At 33.1% G+C, this 9,005-nt stretch overlaps 1 non-coding gene across 1 annotated transcript; it reads left to right on the top strand.

Annotated features, from left to right (window-relative positions):
• Positions 1–8,267: 8,267 nt before the first annotated feature.
• TRNAS-GCU (transfer RNA serine (anticodon GCU)) lies at positions 8,268–8,349 on the top strand. Its single transcript has one exon. It is a non-coding gene; the product is annotated as a tRNA-Ser (tRNA).
• Positions 8,350–9,005: the final 656 nt, after the last annotated feature.

Genomic DNA, 9,005 nt, shown 5'->3' on the forward strand with positions numbered 1-9,005 from the left:
CGCAGACAGGGGGAACAAACAAATGAAATGATTTAGACTGGTATTTTTTCCTTTTTGAGGCCTAGGTAAATGAATGATGGAAAATAAAGCCAAAAAGGTGATGTTATATTCCAAGAATTCCAAATCATCTACGAGGAGAATTGGCAAATTACAATGCTCTTAGCGACATACTGAAGGAACACATGGCTAATTTTTTTTTATGGGTTTCTATAGCCCTGTTGAATGAGATTGAAAAGAAAATGAAGGGGTGTAATTAAATATTAAGTATGAACTGGCACAACTCTAGGGGTATATAGTTTTGTTGGGGATTGGATTACAGGATTTGTGGGGACTAATTTTCTATCGATAGTCAATAGGACCAACTTTTCACACAGAGCCATTGGACTACAACCTCCAGACTAGTATGAATTGGCTATTGTGGCTACACAATAGCCCTTGATAGTGGACAATCATCAAACACCCCACTTCCATATCTTTTCTTCATGCCCTTTAAAGTCTTTTCCACTCATGAGTGATACCAACCCTAGCCCTTTTTGCACTTTTAATTAAATTAATTGATTAAAGAAAATGTAATATGAACATGTGCCATATGAACATGAATTATGGTTTTCTTGGCATGTGGCATTAGTAAACCATCGTATTGGCCCATAGTATTGGAATAAAGCCTATTTACAAATTAAGAATTCCCATGGTAAAATAGGAATAAATCTGCATAGTTAAGAATCTTGTTACAACTTATATATATATATATATATATATATATATATATATATATATATATATATCTATCTATATATTATTTTTAATAATTATCATTTAAACAAATAAATTATTTCTTATGATTTTTTTAATCATGGCGATGTGAGATGTATCATGAAATAAGTGTTTTGATGCTTATCGAAGATTACCAACTATTTAATTTATATAACTGCCCTGATACATGTAATATTGAATTCACAAATTATGTTTAGTGTACCACACTATTCTATTGATTCACTTGTCATAAAGTTAATACACCTAGTTATATAAAAACTTCTCACATAACCAAGTAGGAATAATGGTTTGCATAATAAAAAATTTACCACCTTTATGATAGGGGAGGGACGCTAGTTGTTGCACGCCCTCCCTGATACAACATCAAACAACCACCTCAGAATTGAATGCCCTGTATGACACGTATCCAATGCATCATCCCATCTGTTGTGGTAGATGGGGAATTAACCTGTGCCTTGTTTCTCTTGTTTTTCCTTATCGGTTAGGGTAAATTAGGGTTTACTATGTTTGAACCCTGTGATATTTTTCTTGGGGCCGATGTGTGGCCGTTCTTTTTCCCCCACTGTTGTCCAACCAATGCTTTGATGTTGGTCAACATACACTTAGTGATTACGCTCGACTAGTTTCGTTACTAAGAGAAGTAGTTTGTGTGCTGAGAGAAGTGATTTGTGATTTGTTCAGGGGTTTGACTATTTTGGTTCAGGGTTTAGTTTTTTATGCCTCGTTTCTCCATGGTCGTGGCACACTAGCACTTGGTACAATCATTTGTTATCAACCCAACCCCAAATTTTAGTGAGCTCAACAGTGGACATGGGTTTTTCACGCTCTAGTGGGTTTTTTAGAGGGTAAGTTCTCTTGCCTGTGAATTTTTCAGGCATTTTCACTGGTTCATTTGTAGTTATTTTTGACACCTTTGTGATTTTTGCTGCAGGTAAGCTCAGTTGGGTTTGCAGGTGAGGTGTGGCGAGGGGTCGAGGTCTTCAACACTGATGCAACGGGGTTTGTGCGGCTCGATGGCTTCGTCGATGGTTGTCCAGTAGGATTCCATTCCTACCAGCTGCTAACTTTGTGTTTGTAAACACATTCAAACCATGGGAATTTTGCGCTCTTTGGTGTTTTTATGTTTATGGTTCGCTGTAAATTTTGCTTGCTTGGGGTTCGATATAAATTTTTCCCTGTTTCTATGGTTAGGGTTCACTATAAATTTTGCAGGGTATTTTTGCATAGGGTTCACTGAATTTATTCGTGAGAATAGGGTTCACTATAAATTTTGTATGGTTTTTTTGCATGGGGTTCACTGGATTTATTTGTGAGCATATGGTCCACTGTAAATTTTTCCTCTTTTTTATGCTTAGGGTTCATTATAATTTTTGCATGTTTTTTTTGCATGGGGTTCATTAAATTTTTGCTTGGGGTTCACTGTAATTTTTTCGGGGTTTTATGCTTGAGGTTCACTATAATTTTTATGGGGTTTTCTTGCTTGTGGGTCACTATAAATTTGAGAGACACTCATCTTTTGAGCCTAACAACCGAAGAGCAACAATTCTTTTGAGCCTGAAAAACTTCTTTGTCGACATTCCATGGTCTTGGCCGCACCTTGGGCAGAAAATAAAGATATAAAAGCACTACTTTCTTTGGGGGTTTATATATTTCTCAAGGTTGTTCATTTGATCTTTCAAAAGTTGTCAAATCCCCCACTCGTAGGTAGTAATTGGGCCCTAATCCAGTGCACATTTTATGATTACTTCCGTCTCACTAGGAATATTTTGGGGTTCACCTTCGTCTGTCAGCTTGGGTTGCTTATAGTTCAGTGAGGGTAGTATTTTTCTACATCTTTTTCTGTTTCTTCTATTTTCTCCACATATTCAAAGATGCATTGCAATATGGCTAGCTATGCCTCTATAAGGACCTATGCCCCAACCTTCCTATCAGAGGTATTAGACTTTCTTAAGATCCATGCTGCAATAACTTGGTTTGTTGTGCAAAGGAGTTGATTTGAAAGAACTCAATGAGACAAATGAGAGGATATATAACATGAGTAACTCACAGGCCTCCCAGAAAAATGTCTCTCACTAATTCTAGAATTTATGACTTGGTCTTTCAATAGTTTCGAGCCACTCCTTGGGTACCTTGGACATTGCAGATTCCACTGTAATTTGTTCTGATTTGTTTTCAATTTTTATGAACGATGTCTATTTTTGTGATCTATGTTTCTCTTGTGAAATCTTCCCTATTAGGAAGACTTAAGATGGGCATTGATCTCTCTGTTGTTAACAATATGATCTATGCTACTTGTAACCTCTTTTGTTTTAAGTAATGAAAATAAGGTCATTTTTTTCTTCTTGAAAAAAGGGGTGGAGTATAGTCGCTTTGCTCAATTTTCATTTACATAAATCTCGTTTTGATTTGGTCTGAGGCATAATCATCAAATCCTTTAAGAAAAATCATCATAGTTGTTTGGCAGCTTCATAGTTTCTATCTCCTTGTTGAAGGCCTACATTTGAAAAACCAACCTTGCTAGTAAACCTCCTTACAATTAACTTATGCCTGAAAAGATAGAAAGTTATACATACAAGGTGTAGCTCAAATTAGGTTGTAGTCTTGCTCAACAATTTAATCTACACTTTGACACTCATATTTAATCCACTTGTTTGTCTTGTTTTTGAATCATGATATACATTTTAGTTGATTATTAAGTATTGACAGGAGTTGTGGAGTTAAAATTTCCCTGGGATAAACAAATTTGCTTAATTTGTAATACTAAGGAAGTTGAGGATGAGTTCCATTTTGAGTTTGTGACTTTTCAACATGCCCAAATGCTTCTAGGATTCTTTCTTGTCATCCACTATGCTTTGCCCACATTTTCTTCTCTGGTCATAACAAGACAATTGTGAATCTGTTTGATTAAAAAGTTTTGAATTTGTTTGATTCAATGGAGTCATGGCAAATCAAGTTTTTTAATAGATTGTGTGGTATTCTTTCTTGTCATCCACTGTGTTTTGATCGCATTTTCTTCTCTGGTCATAACAAGACAATTGTGAATTTGTTTGATTAAAAAATGTTGAATTTGTTTGATTCAATGTAGTCATGATAGATCAACAAAATTGAATTGAATTTTGTGGTATTCTTTCTTGTCATCCACTACGTTTTCCTCACAGTTTCTTCTCTGGTCATAATAGGACAATTGTGAATTTGTTTGATTAAAGAATTTTGAATTTTTTGATTCAATGGACTCATAATGTTTATAATTAACCCAATTGAAATGGAAGTAATGTTATCCCCTGCAAGAATTGTCAAATGGAATTGAACGTATTTTCAATTTGTAATAGTGAGGGAGATATTAGGAGGTTGAAAATGACCACCAAAATAAATGGAGTCATGATGTTTGCATCAACCTCGGTGTTTATTGTTATTGTTCACTATTTTATGGAGTTTTCAAATTATAAAGAGTAAGTTGTTCATGATTACATTATTCCCTCATTTGTCATTTATTTAACAACTCAAAGAAAAATATGATGTTGTGGATCATTTGGTATGTAAAGGTAGAACAAAAATTTCATTTTCATTCTCAGCTAGGATTTCTCCATTCAAATAAATTATGAATGTTGCTTCTAAATTGGATTTTGATTGCAATGTTGCAAACAATATGGAATAAAATGACCTCGATTATAAGCCAAAATCCTCATATGAAAAAGAGGCAATCCATCCAAATTCCACATCATAATGTGGTTACAACAAAAAACATATCACAACCCTATTCTTGATGGCCTCTAGAATTTTCAATGCCCTAACTTTTTGAGTTTCTTGCTTGATCCAAGTAGGTTGGCCTACCTAATAATGGCTGATTAGGATGTGTTGCATTGTTTCCATATGATTGAGTTTAATTTTCCCCTTGTATCCATGGAGGAATTGAGTACCCATAACTCACACTTGCTTTACTAACCCCTGCATTAAGTGGAGGTGTTTGATAAGCATACATAGATTGACACCTGCACTGGTAGGAATATAGCAAGTGGGTAAACCCCATTTTGATATTGAGACACTTGAATGTTTATGAGGTCTTGGAATAATGGTGTATTATCTGCAATTTGGTCCAATGTGGTTGACATCATCCTGGTTTCATTAATTATGCTTGCATCATTGTCAACTGTCATCCCTCTTTCTCTTTGAAGCATTTGTTGATCCTTTCTTGCTTCCTTTTCTTGCCTTACTATTTGTCTATGATGGTTCTTCTCTTGCCTTACTTTATCTCTTTCAAGCCTTTCCTTTGCTCAAATTTGTGCTGCAAAAATCCTTGATGCCTTCTTTTCCTTGGCTAAATCCTTCTTTTTTGTTTTACTTCTTGAATGTCAAGTTTCTTTTTTTGAGACTCAACTAATAGGGCTATATAGTCTTTTGAGGTGAGTAACTGTGAATTTCGGCCCAAATGAAGACTACCTGGTGTTCCATGCTTTTTTTTCTTTGACACTATCTCTATTGGTAGCTTTAGGAACCGATTAGGTAACTTCTCATTCCTTGTGTCCTGCATATCATTGGTTGACACTTGCCTTTCAATATCCGGGACAACTGATTTAAATATATTGTTCTCTTCATATGATTCCTCATTATGTGCACTATCTTCTTCCATTGATCTATTGTCCACAAAAAAAAGAACAATTTCATTGTTCAATTCTGTTGGTTGTAAAAGTGTGTTTATGCTTTCTTCATTCATATTTGAAACACCATATTTGTTTATATTATTCATGGCTTTTGCCAACCATAATGGTGGGGTTACTTGACTTGACAATGTCAATTGGTCATTATTACGTCCTAATACAATATCAACAAGCTTACGGTTTTATGGGATCCTTCTCAACACTAATTTAAGCACAAAATTTGATGGATTTAAACACAAAAAAAACAATTTAACGGTACTTCTATCTCTATGGAATCATAAGTGTTATGCATAAGCGCACAACTCACGTGGTTGGGGCGGAGGACTTTCCCGTTCCCCGTGATCGAATCCTGTTGTATGCCGTGCTACTCTGCAGCGTATGTGTTTCATTGAGCTTCTGTATATATGTAATGATTATGTGATTGATCCGCATCTGTGTATAATGTACTATAACTTCTAAAGGGGACTCGCCCCCATTTTCTTAAAAAAAATGGAATGGTAAGTGTCTTTTTAAAAAATCGAATTAAATCTTTGCATCTAGGCGTTTAATTAAAAGTTACTATTATGAAATTATGCAAGAGCTTTGTTTATTTTTTAAATTTCATTATTCATAACAAATTGTTTATGCTTAATTTCAATTTGGCCGGTTTGTCATGATAAAGATCAGCTTAAAGAATGTCGTGGAAGCTAATTTTTTAGTATTTAAAATTATTATTTAGATGCTAAATTTTAATTTTAGAATAAAAAACACTTTTAATACTTTTAAGGAGGCATTGTTTTCCTTAATATTAAGAAATATTTATGCTAACTAATATAAATCGATAAAAGTCAAAGATGGATATACCTTACCAGCATGAATTGTTTCAATTGTTGTATATGACAAGAAATCTCATTTGGATCACCATTTTTGTCACCTTTCTATGTAAATAACAATCATGAAGATTATAAAAGCAAAATGAAAGAAGTCGTTTTGAATCTTTAGTCACTGTATTGGAATGTTGTAATTGTGAAATAGGATTTATTTATATAGGTTTATTAATTTTTTTTTAAAGTTTAGAGTGTAAAGATCTAATTGAGTGTGTTTAAGAGGAAGATAAAAAAAAAACTATTGGAAAACTATTTTTCTATAAGTATATATTTCTTTTATTTTTTCTAGTATTAATAGGCTATTTTCATTTCTTTTTCTTTTTATATTTAACTTGATTATTTAATTATTGTTAATATACTTTAATAATATTGACAAATTTATTTGAATTCTTTTGGAATTAAATTTTAAGTTTTTATTTCAAGGAAGCGAGTTGTAAAAGTTCATTGTTTTGCTTTTAAAAAAAAGACATGTTGTGTTGTTTGAATGCAGTTTTAGATACATCTTGTCTTTTCTTTCATTAATTTCTTGTGCTTATCTACTTTTCAATTACCTTTCTTGAAAGGAGAACAAATGATCATCGATTTGTTCACTATAAATATCAAACACTCTAATATGTTGTAATGATCCCAAAAATGATGTTATCCCTTGATTCAATTGAAACCTATGTTTTTTAGTTTTCCTATTGGAGAGGGACAAAACTATAATTGATTTTGTCTCCCTTTCCCAATTTTTGGATGAAGGGTAGTATTAAACCCAACTGCAATATGATAACCCCATAATACTTAGTAGAAATGGATTTCATGAGCTCTCTAGACATTATGACTTAACAAATATGGTTGAATTAACCACAAATCAACTGAACTATCCCTTGAAGACACACACCCCCTCCTGAAAATTCAAAGGAAATGAATATATAGAGTTTATGGAAGCGATTTTGTTGTCACTATTGGTATTCCATGAGCAAAGTATTGAATTAATGAATTATGCTTAATGTATATTGATTTATTGGAGATGAAGTCAATGCACTAGATTATATGAAAACTTTTGTAATGACTAAGTTGCAATTAAACACTTTTATAATGACTAAGTTCAACAATAAACTACACATTACATATTTTAGTGCATTTATGATTTAATATTGTGTGCTACTTTTACTAATACAAATAGTTAATGATGACAATATGTTGTATATTTTCAATATTATTGATTCTAGTATTGTTTAATGATGCTACAATTCCACCTTAACGGTAACTTTTCACTTGAATCAATGTCTTTTATTTTGCAAAATCTTGATTTAGAAGTGTTCCAAAATAATTAATCATGGCAATATGTTGTATATTGATTCCACCATTGAGGGGACACTATTGTTTAATGTTGCTACAATTTCACCTCAATGGTAATTTTTCATTTAGATGTTTTTCATTTTGCAAAATCTTGATTTAGAAGTGTTCCAATCTGGATTTTGAAGGTAAAAATAGATTCAACACTCTCAAAAATTCTAAAGCACCTAAAATTCTACAATTTGACAATTGTAACCTGGATTTCCAAATATTTCAACCAGATTTTCTTCCAAAAATTATAATCAAATTTTCTCAAAAACTTAGCAGAAAAATCTATATTTTCAAAACGAAATCGGCTTAGATGATTCCATGAGGCTTAAAATTTGTGACACATCTTTGGATATTTTTTAATTAAACTAATGTAATTTAAAAGAGATTATTAAGGATAGTCGCTGTGGAACATTTAATGTAATTTAAAGGAGACTATTACGGATGTGAGAGGTACAGGGTTCGATCCCGCATCTCCACTTCTCTTTTACAATCTTCAAACGGTATGCCTCCTGATTGTGGGAATGATGTTTACCGTTTCGAGAGCGGAAATACAGCAAACGGATAAACCATATCTTCAGATTCCATTTTCTCTGCAGAAAAGTAATGATTTTTAATTATTATGTCAGTGGTAACCTGACTTGTCGCTTTGGCCGAGTGGTTAAGGCGTGTGCCTGCTAAGTACATGGGGTTTCCCCGCGAGAGTTCGAATCTCTCAGGCGACGTAATTGTTTTATTGCAAACTATGTGCGTAGATAATTAATCTCTATTATTTTTGTTGCTTTGGCCGAGGTTTGTGCCTTGCTAAAACTTCCTCCTAAATTCATGGGGTTTCTCGTCCGCCAATCTTTCACGTGACGCTTATATAATTGGTTAATTTTTTAATTTTTAATGTGAAAAACATGAGTTCTCTTTAGCGAAAATTTTCTGCTTGGGATTTTCCGTTTGCTGATTCCATATATATATATAATGAAGTCTAAAAAATCATGCTAAAGTCAATTCTGAAAAAATTTACTTGATCACTATTTAGAAGATCTTTGGTAACCTATGCCTTCATTAGTGGGAGAATAGAGTGTTTCATAGATTTCAGAATAATGTGTGTGAATAAATATAGAGTGTAAGTCCAAAAAATCGCACTAAAGACAACTCCGAAAAAATTACTTGATCACTACTTAGAAGATCTTTGGTAACCTATGCCTTCATTAATGAGAGAATAGAGTGTTTCATAGACTTTAGTATAATGTATGTGAATAAATATAGAGTGCGAGTCCAAAAAATCGCATAAAAACAACTCTGAAAAAATTACTTGATCACTACTTAGAAGATCTTTGGTAACCTATGCCTTCATTAGTGGGAGATTAGAGTGTTTCATAGATTTCAG

The sequence above is a fragment of the Pinus tabuliformis genome, chromosome 5_2 (genome assembly GCF_031772625.1).
Source record: "Pinus tabuliformis cultivar Carrire ecotype Pingquan chromosome 5_2, CPIR1, whole genome shotgun sequence".
Lineage (NCBI taxonomy): Eukaryota > Viridiplantae > Streptophyta > Pinopsida > Pinales > Pinaceae > Pinus > Pinus tabuliformis.